Source organism: Arvicola amphibius, chromosome 10 (assembly GCF_903992535.2).
Source record: "Arvicola amphibius chromosome 10, mArvAmp1.2, whole genome shotgun sequence".
NCBI classification, from domain to species: Eukaryota; Metazoa; Chordata; class Mammalia; order Rodentia; family Cricetidae; genus Arvicola; species Arvicola amphibius.
This window is the reverse complement of record NC_052056.1, coordinates 88,433,219-88,445,613: the sequence shown is the minus strand read 5'-3', so window position 1 is coordinate 88,445,613 and position 12,395 is coordinate 88,433,219. Positions and strand designations below refer to the sequence as shown.

The 12,395-nt window shown below is 42.3% G+C and overlaps 1 protein-coding gene across 2 annotated transcripts in view; it reads right to left on the bottom strand.

Annotated features, from left to right (window-relative positions):
* Rabgef1 (RAB guanine nucleotide exchange factor 1) overlaps positions 1-12,395 on the bottom strand; it is a 54,597-nt gene that overhangs the window by 37,369 nt on the left and 4,833 nt on the right. The window lies entirely within an intron of this gene.

The following is a 12,395-nucleotide window of genomic DNA, read 5'->3' as shown; positions in this document are numbered from 1 at the left end:
GCCAGAATCTGCACTCACATGCGTGCATGTAAGTGTGTGTGCATACACACACACACACACACACACGGAGGGAGGGAGGGAGGGAGGGAGGGAGGGAGGGAGGGAGGGAGGGAGAGAGAGAACGAGAGAGAGAGAGAGAGAGAGAGAGAACCCATATCAGGGGGTTTAAAACTGCCTGGAACCCTGACCCCAGGGGTACAAAGAATCTAGTGTATGTGGGCACCTTCACTCATGTGAAGGTCACACAGACATACAAACATGCAGAAGATAAAAATAACAACAATAAAACAAATAATTTTAAAAAGTTTTTCCTTTTACTATTACCAGTAATTGTGAATGTTAGCTATTTTCCCCAAATGGGTCAAAAGGAAGCTCAGCACAAAGTCAGAAATAGAAAAAACAAGGGCAGAGATCGGGTACTAGCAATGCTTCCACACTCACTCTGTAAATTCTTGACATAAATTCAGGAATATAAACCATCTAAACCAGTCAGAATGTTTCGGGAACCAGTTTCAGCAGTTCAACTCTGAAGTGATCTTATAAAGCTATGACCTCAGTATCTGGGAGGTAGAAGCAGTGGTGTCAAGAGCTCAAGGTCAGCCTAGGCTATATAGAAAGACCCTGTCTGAAGAAATGAATGAACAAACCTACCTTTACTTCTTGTAAGTTCTTATCTCATGTTTTTTTTTTTTTTTTGTTAAAATGGCAGAATACTTATAGCACAATGAAGACAATATTCAAAAACAACTGTAAAGACTGAGTAAAATTGGGGCTGGGGAGATGGATGGCTCAGTAGATAACATAATGTTACACAAGCAGAAAGACCTGAGTTCAATCCCCAGCACCACCTAAAAGTTGGAATGACAATATGCTCTGTACCTGTTATTCAGCGATTGGCATAGAGACAGACTCCTGGGGCTTGCTAGTCAGTCAGATTAGCCAAAATGGTGAGTTCAAGGTTCACCGAGGGACCCTGACTCAAAAGTTAAGGTGGACTGGTGAGATGATTCAGCAGGTAGAGGTGCTCCCGACCCTGATAACCTGAGTTCCATCCCTCTAACCCACATGGTGGAAGGGAAGAACCAACTCCTAAGGTCCTCTGACTTCCACAAGTATATGGTGACAAGCACACTCACCCATACTAATTAACTAATTTTTAAAACTTTGATACTGGGTTGCATTATATAGCTCTGGATGGCGTGTAGACCAGGCTGGCCTCCAATTCAGAGATCTGCCTGCCTCTGCCTCCTAGGTTCTGGAAGCAAAGATGTGTGCTGGCAAATAAAAATATTTTTTTTAAAAAAAAATAAGGAGAACAGCAATTGAAGAAGGTGGTCTACCCGACTTTGACCTCTGACTTCCACACACGTGTACCTATCTGCACACTCATATGAACATATACATCCACCATACACAAACAGAGACAAAACTCCCACCCGACTAGTGGATCTGTGTATGTGCCAAAGTATGCACTCAGATTTCAGATCCACGTCATGTTGTCTATATACACGGGTTCTGCCCCTCAGAACCAAAGCCCTACTAGCCAGAGAGGTTTGAGCACAACCTCACCCTCTGGTTGAATATTTAGGTATGCAGACACAAGGTAAACCTCAGAAGGAAGTCAGGTATAACCCAAAACCAAAAGCAGACCACAGAGATGACTGGATGCAGAGAAAAAGACCTGACTGACAAGTGAGCTGTAAACATAGAGAGGGCACACTGAACACTCTTCTGGGGATGCTCAGTGTGTGTGTGTGTGTGTGTGTGTGTGTGTGAGAGAGAGAGAGAGAGAGAGAGAGAGAGAGAGAGAGAGAGAGAGACACACAGACAGAGAGAGACAGAGACAGAGAGAGACAGAGACAGAATATGAATATGAATGAATATGTAAGGGAGAAGACCAGAACTCAGAATGTCACCAAACCCTCAGTGAGATCGCCATTTCCCTCCAGCATCAGACACTGGTCCTGAAACACAGGAAAAGTTCAAGTTCTGGCTAAGCAGGAGAAAGGCACAAGGGAAACCCTTTTCCTCTACTGTGTCTGGTGGTGGGTGGGTGTGTAGGGGGTATGTGCATGTGCTCACATGGAGGCCAGAGGTCAACCTCAAGTGTCATCCTTCAGGATTCTGCCCCCCCAAAAAAGGCAGGGTCTCTCACTCACCAATTAGGCTAGGTTGACTGGCCACTGAGCCTCAGGGGCCCTTCTACTTCCTCAGTGCTGAGATCACAAGTCTGCCTCCCCAGGTACTTTCCTGACTGAGCACTCTCTTCAGCCCCTACTTTACTGCCATTCCCTTCTCTTAAGCCACAGGGACAAACAACCCTGTGCATTTGCAGCAATGGCTAGAGTAGGAGCCAAACTCAGGTTCTTGTGGCTGTGCTTCTCCTAGGTAGTGCCAATGTGGGGATACTTGTGGAAGTGTATCACAGAGCAGAACAACTAAATCCAGTCTCCTGGACAGAAAAAAGGAAAGACAAGCCCCTAGAAAACAAAAATTACAGGAAAAAGTGCTGAAGCAAAACTCTCAAGAACGAACTTTCTAAGCTGGGCAGTGGTGGTACACACCTTTAATCCCAGCATTCAGGAGGCAAAGGCAGGTGGATCTCTATGAGTTTGAGGCCAGCCTGAACTACAAAGTGTCTTCCAGAACAGTCAGAGCTGTTACACAGAGAAAAAAACAAAAAAAGAAAAAGAAAAGAATTTTCTGTCCAGGTATTGGGGTCATCCAAGTACTGGACAGACTGAGACAGTAGGATCATGGACTCAAGGGCAGCCTGGGCTACACAGTAGGTTTCAGGCCAACCTGAGCTACTTAATGAGACTCTGTATGGGCTAGGGCTGGCAAGATGACTCAGCAGGTAGAGCTTGCTGCCCTGGGTCTGAAATGGTGGAAAAAGAGAATGAACTCCAAGTTGTCCACTGACCTCCACACATACAGTATGATATAGATGCACCCACAAACATATGCAAAATATAACTGGAAATGTAAAAAGAGATCAAGTGTTCTTTTTCAGAACAAGGGGAGAGGCTATTTACCATGTAGTCAAATGAGTACACCATGTCCATCCCCGTAAAAAGTCAATAAGCTAATAAAAGTCATGAAATCAGAGTTCCTTAATCTTGAACCCCTTAGCTGTGACTCTGCCTTCATGGGACTGTGGGGCAAAGGTAATCACTGTGACATAAAGCCTATTCTGCTGATATCCTGAGTGGTGGGTTCCTCTGTTCCTGATACAGGAGTCTCAGATCTTCTGCCTGCATCCGTCAACTTTGGCAGGCTTATTTGCTACTTACAAGCAGGGCAAACGCTCCAGTCCTTCACTGTCCTTAACATTTCCAGCAAGCAGTACACAGAAAGCCATTCCCATCCGTAGTCAGGAGACAATACAAATAGAATTCATCAGATGAGGCTAGGGGTGTAGCTCAGTGGTAGAACACTTGCCTAATTTGCTCAAGGTCCTGGGCTTGATCCCCAGCAGTGTCAAAAACAAACAAAAGCTCCACCAGCGTGAGGCACCACTCGCACCTATCAGAGTGACACAAACAATACCGACACTACCAACAGCATCCTGTACATTCCAGGGGATGTGAAATAGTACAGTTCAGAGTCGATAGCTTCTTTATCGTTGTTTTAGTTTTCTGACATACGGTCCCACTCTGAGGTCCATACTGATGTTAAACTCATAGCAATTCTCCTGCCTCAAGCTCCTGAGTACCGGCATTATAGGTGTGAACCACCATATCCACCCACATGCTCACTGGATCAACAAATATTCTTAATACTGACAGACACCTGGGCTACTACCATAAGCAAAAGCTCTGTGGATCTTAGTGCTTAACACAGACAGTATATAGCTCAGAGTCTGAATGAAGAACACTATTGAGTATTTTTTTTTCTCTTTTGGTTTTTCTAGACAGGATTTCTCTATGTAGCCCTGACTGTCCTGGAACTCTGTAGACTAACTCAGAGATCCGCCTACCTCAGTATCCTAAGTACTGAAACTAAAGGCCTGTGCCACCATCTCCCTACTTAATAAATTAATCTTAAAACAACTAAATTTTATAAACCCATGTTTAAGAAACAATCCAGATATGTATATATGAAATCTATGGAACTCTAGTAATTGCTGAATAACAAGATATATAATGAGCTATATAAGATATATTATTAATATATATTATATAATATATAAAATCTCACAGTAATGTTAATATGCAAAAACACGTAGGAAATATCATAATAAAAAAGTTCTGTGGCTGGTATAAAAATTACTGATATATAAGAGATGATCACAGGCACGCCTATACTCCTTGCACTTAAGAGCTTGAGGTAGGAGGCGTCCACATTCAAGATCAGCCTGAACTACAAAAGATAAAAATAGAAATGAAGAAAGCTTTAATGGTAAAGCTATAACTAGTAAGAGACACTGAATAAAATACATATTAGTAATGACATAGGTTCCAAAATCTATAAATTTACTACAAATGAAAATAAAATTCTTAAAACATTTTGGAACTTGGAAAATGATTCTGTATTTCGCCAGAAATAATAAATAGGACAATTTTGCTGGGTGATAGTGGCACAAGTCTTTAATCCCAGCACAGAGGAAGCAGAGGCAGAGGGATCTCTGAGTTTGAGTCTAGCCTGGTCTATAGAGTGAGTTCCAGGACAGCCACAGGGAGAGAGAAATCCTCTCCTGAAAAACAAAAACCAAAACAAAACAAAAAACCCACAGGACAATTTTTAATTTTCTAATTTTTTTCCTACATATTAGTTAAAACAACACAGACAAATCACTAAAAAGTACAAAACCTCCAAATGAATCCTAATATGCCATAAAAATAATATTAAAGAGAGAAGGAGAAAGGAATGCTTTAGATAAACGGTTGTAAATAACTGGCCAGCAATCTGACATCCCTCAAAATAACTGGAAAGACCTGTTAAAGAGGCTGGAGAGATGGTTCAGTGGTTAAGATCACTGGCTGCTCAGCAATGTGGCAGGATACAAGATTAACTAAAAAAAAAAAAAATCAGTAGCCCTCCTGTACACAGATGATAAAGGGGCTGGGGAAGAAATCAGAGAATCACACCCTTCACAATAGCCACAAATAGCATAAAATATCTCGGAGTAACTCTAACCAAACAAGTGGAAGACTTGTATGACAAGAACTTTAAATCTTTGAAGAAAGAAATTGAAGAAGACACTAGAAAGCGCAAAGATCTCCCATGCTCTTGGGTAGGCAGAATTAATATAGTAAAAACGGCAATCTTACCAAAAGCAATCTACAGATTCAACGCAATGCCCATCAAAATCCCAGCAAAATTCTTCAAAGACCTCGAAAGAACAGTACTTAACTTCATATGGAAAAGCAAAAAAACAAAACAAAAACTGGGACCTCCTGAAACTAAAAAGCTTCTGCAAAGCAAAGGACACGGTCAACAAGACAAAACGACAGCCTACAGAATGGGAAAAGATCTTCACTAACCCCATATCAGACAGAGGTCTGATCTCCAAAATATACAAAGAACTCAAGAAATTGGACACCAAAAGATTACATAATCCAATAAAAAAATGGAGTACAGATCTAAACACAGAACTCTCAAAAGAGGAATTTAAAATGGCTGAAAGACACTTAAGGAAATGTTCAACATTCTTAGTCATCAGAGAAATGCAAATCAAAACAACTCTGAGATTCCATCTTACACCTGTAAGAACGGCCAATATCAAAAACACTGATGACAACTTATGCAGGAGAGGTTATGGGGAAAGGGGAACACTTCTGCATTGCTGGTGGGAATGCAAGCTGGTACAACCCCTTTGATGTCAGTGTGGCGATTTCTCAGAAAATTAGAAAACAACCTTCCTCAAGATCCAGTAATAAACTTTTGGGTATATATCTAAAGGATGCTCAATCGTGCCACAAGGACATGTGCTCAACTTTGTTTGTCATAGCCAGAACCTGGAAACAACCTAATGCACCTTGACCAAAGAAAAAGACAATTATCACATGTACTCACTCATAGGTGGTTTTTAAACATAACACAAAGAAAGCCAGCATACAAACCACAATCTCAGAGAACTTAGACAACAATGAGGACACTAAGAGAGACTTACATAGATCTAATCTACATGGGAAGTAGAAAGTAGAAAAAGACAAGATCTCCAGAGTAAATTGGGAGCATGGGGACCTTGGGGGAGGGTTGAAGGGGAGAGGGGAGAGGCAGGGAGGGGAGCAGAGAAAAATGTAGACCTCAATAAATATCAGTAAAAAAAAATCACTGGCTGCTCTTGCTGAGACCTGGTTTCGATTCCCAGCAGGCACATGGCAACTTGCAACCACCAGTTCCAGTTCCAGGGGATCTAATACCCACTTCTGGCCTCCACAGGCACACATGCAAGTTGTGACATATGCTGGCAAAACACCCACACACATGAAACCCAACAATAGCAACATCCATGTTGGACTGGGTCATATAAAAACTTCTCATAAAATTAAAAACAAGCCGGTGGTGCTGGCACAAATCTTTAATCCCAGTACTTGGAAGGCAGAGGCAAACACATCTCTGTGAGTTCCAGGAGAGCCTGGTCTACAGAGCAAGTTCCAGGGCTGTTACACAGAAAACCTGTCTCCAAACACCATAAATAAATGGATGGATGGATGGACGAATGGATGATAAATAAAAATAAGAGGCTTCAGAGAGGGCTCAATGGTTATGTTCTTGCTGCTACTGCAGAGGACCTGAATTTGGTCCCCCAAATCCACAATATTTGGCTTAAAAATGCTTATAACTCCAGCTCCAGGGGATCTGGTGCCCTCTGGACTCCATGGGCACCTGCACCCATGGGTACAGATAAAAATATATGCACATAACTAATGAACTCATAGGGATCCACCTGCCTCTGCTGGACTAAATGTGTGCACCACCACATCCAACTTTTTTTTCTTTTATAATGAGGGAAGAGATGACAAAGCTTCCAATTTGTCACACTATGTAACCCAAGCTGCCCTGCAGTCCTCCTAACTTAGTTCCCCATGACAGGACTAAAGATGTCCACCATCACACCTGATACAACTTTAAAACTTTCAAGAGAAACAGAAAGATGAAAGACATTATACATTTATGGAACGTCTATACCTAGAAGCTACAGGAAAATCAAAAAGGAAGTAAAATTTGAATATACAAATTCAAACGTCCATCTAGTTTTTAAAAGACCTCACCTGTGACCGAAATAGATGGGCAAAAACAGAGTGGAAAATAGCATTTACATGTGACAATGAGGCATATTCTTATAGAGAGAGACAGTACTAATAAAAAGCCTGAGACTGGTTGGCAGCTGGCAGGACAAGGACACGGGCAGATTCTCTGCAAACTCTGAGCAGCCTTCTTGACACAAGTGGAAAGTCCCAGTGCATGCACCTGACATTCTGACACAGGCCTCCAAGTGGGCCTCAGAAAAGGCGCCTGCCGTCCCACTCCCGGGGTAAGGAAACCTACTTCCCACAGCCTCCGACACAGCGTTAGAAAACTTTAATTTTTGCTAGCCAACAGGTAACCAATGTTATTGATATTTGTCTATAAATATTTTATTTTTAACTACATGATACATGTGCGGGGGCGGGGGATGTCCTACGCACACGTGCGTGCAGGTGCTCAAGAAGGTTACCAGGTCCCAGGGGGCTGGAGCTACAAGGTTCTCTGTGATGGCGGTGTGCGCTCTTAACCGCTGAGTCCTTTCCTCAGCACCCTACAGGTTATTGGTATTCGTTACCACCCGTACTTTTTTTTTTTTTCAAATAAATTAACCACTGATATTCACTGATTTTATGTCTCTATCTCTAAATTTTCCCTTTGATTCGCAAGAGCTCTTTTTGAATGATCGTTTAGCCTTCTTTTATGTTATGAAGGCACCATCTATATATATATAAGACATGGCATTTCAAATCTGTATGCAGGTTTTATCAACTTCCCTGCCTGAACGCACTCCTTCTAAAAGCAGTACTTCTTGTATACAACTGACATCAGGTTTCCATTTCACTGTTACCAAACAAAGTATGTAAACACTGCTCTGTCCAAAGATAATCAATCCCGGGGGACACAATTTAGAGGGAGCTGAGCCAGTGCAGCGGCATTCTTCAGGACTTCCAGGCAGCCACATCCTCCTCACGTGAACAAAGTTAGAGCTCAGAGAACGCCATTTCTAAGGCTCAAATAATGCAGCTGTGCTAGCCCAGTCAGCACCCTCTTCTCTCAATACTCTCCAGAGGAGCAGCCAGCACTCAGATGGGCAACTGCTCGCCAAGTGCGTAAGCAAACAGACTTGGCTCCACCCGAGTAGCAGTACTTTGTGATACATAAAGCATCTCCACCCCAGGGTTGTTTTCAGTTCTATCTGACTCAGTTCTGCTTCAGCCATTTCACCTTTTCTCATATACTTGAGTCACAAGTGTGAGGATCTGAGTTTATCTAGGTCCTAAGTGATGCTACTGGGAGCCACCTTGGATACCACGGCTATAAAGAAAGCACCACAGGTATGAGGCCACTCATCTCTCCTCCTGACCCCAGGAGGAGGTGGCTTTTCTTTTTTTCAATTATTTTTTTTTGTCCATATTGGTGTTTTGTTTGCATGTATGTCTACATACCACATATGTGCCTGGTGCCCACAGAGGCCACAAGACGACAGGCTCTCTGGAACTGCAGTTACAGGTGGTTGTGAGCCACCATATGAGGGCTGGGAATTGAACCCAAGTCATTGAAGATCAACAAGTCCTCGTACAGGCTGAGATGCCCTTTTCTGAGTACGACAGAAGCCTGCCAATCTCCAGCTAGGAAATGGAAATCTAGAAACAGTGTGAACTGCTGGTGTTTAAGGCACTATCCCAAATGCACCAAAGAGCTTCTCAAGTACTTCACCAGGAGGGTCCAGATCCTGGAAAACGGGGAACAGTATTATAAAAGGAGGTGACTCCAGCAAAAGGCAGAACCCAGAATGTGCTGATGGAGGAATAGAGGGAAATTTGGGAAGAGATAAAAATCAAAGCTTGGTGCTTGGAAGGCAGCAGTCGACGAGTGCTTGCCTAGCGTGGAAGAGCCCAAGGTTCCGTATCACATAAACTACAAATGCCTAAGATTCTAGCACCCAGGAGGTGGAGACAGGATCAGGAGTTCAAGGTCATCTTCAGCTACGCAGTGAATGGAGACTAACCTGAGATACATAAGACCCAGTCTCAAAAAAAAAAAAAAAAAAAAAAAAGAAAAGAACAAAAGAGGGAAGAAAGAAAAAAAGCCACACAAGCCTATATATAAGCCTAACACTCAGGAGGCCAAGGCAGGAAAATATAAGTTTAAGGGCAGCTTGATTTAGCTAGCAAAACTCTTGTCAAAAAAAAAAGAAAGGCTGGCAGTGGTAATGAACACATTTAATCTCAGCATGCCAGAAGTAGAGGCAGGCAGATCTCTGTGAGTTCAAGGTCAGCCTGGTCTATAGAGTGAGTTCAAGGACAGCCAAGGCTACACAGAGAAACCCTGTCCCCACAAAAAACATCAAAAACAAATGATATAAAAGAAGTCATTAGAGGCTAGTGAGACAGCTCAGTGGGTAAAGGCACTTGCTGCACAAGCCTGATGACTTCAGTTCAATTCCTGGAACCTACATAAAGGTGGAAAAGAGAACCAACTTCAAAAAGTTGTCCTCTGATCTTCATATGCATGTATGTGCAATGTGTGTGTAAGCACACACACACTCGCAAATACACACATACAAATACAGTTTGTATTTTAGAGAAGTTACTGGAAGGCTTGAGTGATGGCTTAGTGGAGCCATCCTGATGGCAAGAGCACTACCTGATCTTGCAGAGGACCTGGGTTCTGTTCCCAGCACTCATATGGCAGTTCACAACTGCTTGTAACCCCAACTCCAGAGGATCTTCTGACCTCCTCAGGCACTGCATGCACATACATGCAGGCAAGACACCCATACACACACAATAAACTTATTTTTTTTTAAAAAAAAAGAAATTACAGGGAAAACGGAATAAATGTGACTCTAATGTGTGTGTGGCTGGGGTGTAGTGCAGCACCTGCCTTAAAAGTATGAGGTACTGGGTCTGATCCCTAGCACCACAAAATATGCATGGCTAAATATATATGGCTAAAATATGCTATTTCAATGCTGTCTCTGTCACAAAGCATGTTATTTTGTGGGGCAGGTAACAACAAAGTTTTGCAGAAGAGTCAGTGGTTAGCATCTGGGTGTGAAAGCAATTCTGCTATCTGAATCTCTTCAATAGTATTAAAGGTGATATAGTCATGACTAGACAATATTTGAGCTCCACAAACTACACAATGCCACATTAGGTTCCAACTGTAGTGGCTAGAAAATGTTTGAAGACTGACACATAATTAATCTGCTACATAGAAGCCAAGCACATTATCTCAAGACACTAATAATAAAGAACTTTAGCGGTTTTTTTCCCTGTCTTTCTTTTCTTCCATGGACTGCTGCAGATGAAGGCCAGAGGTCTGTGTACGCTATGAACATACAGCATCACTGCACTGCACACCAGACCCTGTGATATATTTTAGTTAATCTATCTTATTAGCTTTCAGTCCTGTTTCTAGAATTCTCACTTGTTTTATCCTTATTTTAGTTAAATCTTCAGTCACTGGTCCAACTCATTCTTCAGGACACATTTAAAAAACAATGTCAAAAGTTGATGGAAATGCAATTAGGGAGGCACAACATTACACAACTATATTTAGGCAAGGATGGTCCCATCTACTGTTACTAAGGGTAAATAAGAACAGTCTCCTGGCCACACCAACCATGCTGGCACTCTAGAAATCCTAACTATTATTACTGAAAGAACAACTTTTCAGTGACTTACTGGCTATGTACCTAAGATGAATGGCTATGTTCCCACCTTAAACATAAATCCCACGAGTGGGCTTTTCAGGCTAACAATCTCTATGCTGAAGCTGGTATTTCAAAACTTCTAGAAATGAATCCTCACTCTGGTTTTGCTATCCTTTCAGTCCATCTCACATTCCTGTCAGCCTTTTCTATATAGCACACACACACCAGAGAGAGAGAGAGAGAGAGAGAGAGAGAGTTCTGACTGCCCAACAACAAGAAACAGATCTACTCAAGGTGCTTTCCAGACAGCACAAAAGCAGAGCAAAAACTGATTTTTACTTCTGAGGGTAGTTTGGAGACTGGATCATGTGAAAACAGACCCTTGATTGAAGGGTAAGATCAAAACACTTGGATCACATGAGGCCAGAAGTAATTCAGCTAAGACAGAAGAGAGCACACGGAAATTAAAGGGCAGAGCTGAGGAGTTTCTGATATCTTTCAAGGTCACTAAACCTTTCTATTTCCTTTCTCAACTGGCTGCTAAGGAGCACAACCATCTCTGTAGCCTTCAGCCAGAAACTTCAGACTTCAGCCCAAGCACTAGGTACAGAGCTGCTCCTTGACCCCACCTTAACTCTCCATCTACTCCAAATCACTCACCACTCACTCATCTCGCTTGCTATGTTAGCAATAGCAGGTTGGGCAAGTCTTCACAAGTCATTAAGAATCCTTTCTGGAACAAGATGTGGTACCAGAGACAGGGTCTACTTAAGAAAATTATGGCATAATACAAAGAGAGTGTCATCCATTAATAAATGTTTTGAGTCCAATCTCTAAAAGCATCTTTTAACTGTGCTCCAAAGTGCCATCTAAATGCGGGGGGGGGGGGGGGGGGGGGAAGGGGGAACAACTGCTCTAGCAAACAGCATGCCTAAAATTAGAAAATTCTATATACACTGCTATAGAGAAACTACAAAAATAAAATATTGTCATTATGTATTTTTAGCTTGAAAACATACAGAAAATAATAAATGTATCCTAAGCAAAAATACCCCAAATTATGAGACATGTATGGTAAGGTCATATGAAATGTATTACTTTTACACTTAAAAAGGTATATGGTGGCATATACCTTTAATCCCAGTGAGGCAGAGGCAGGCAGATTACTGTGAGTTTGAGGCCAGTCTGTTCTACACAGTGAGTTCCAGGACAGCCAGAGACACAGAGAGCCCCTGTCTCCAAAAACAAAACAAACAAAACACTTTACTCAGCTCACTCATAGCGCCACTCCCTAAGGTTAGAGCCCTCAAGGCTCTGGCTATATTCCTGCTTCAGGTCCTTTAATAATCTCCTCTGTACCATTTGGGAAAAAGTAAAAAGCTTACCACTCAGAAGGTAAATCAGTGGTACAGTACTCGCAGAGCATGTGCTCCAGGTGACCCCAATACCCCCTGCCAAGAACACCAGCCAAAGAACCCCCACCTCAATATGTAGGGTCCTATGGTTCCTACTCAGAGAACAATGCTTGTCCCTCTGATCA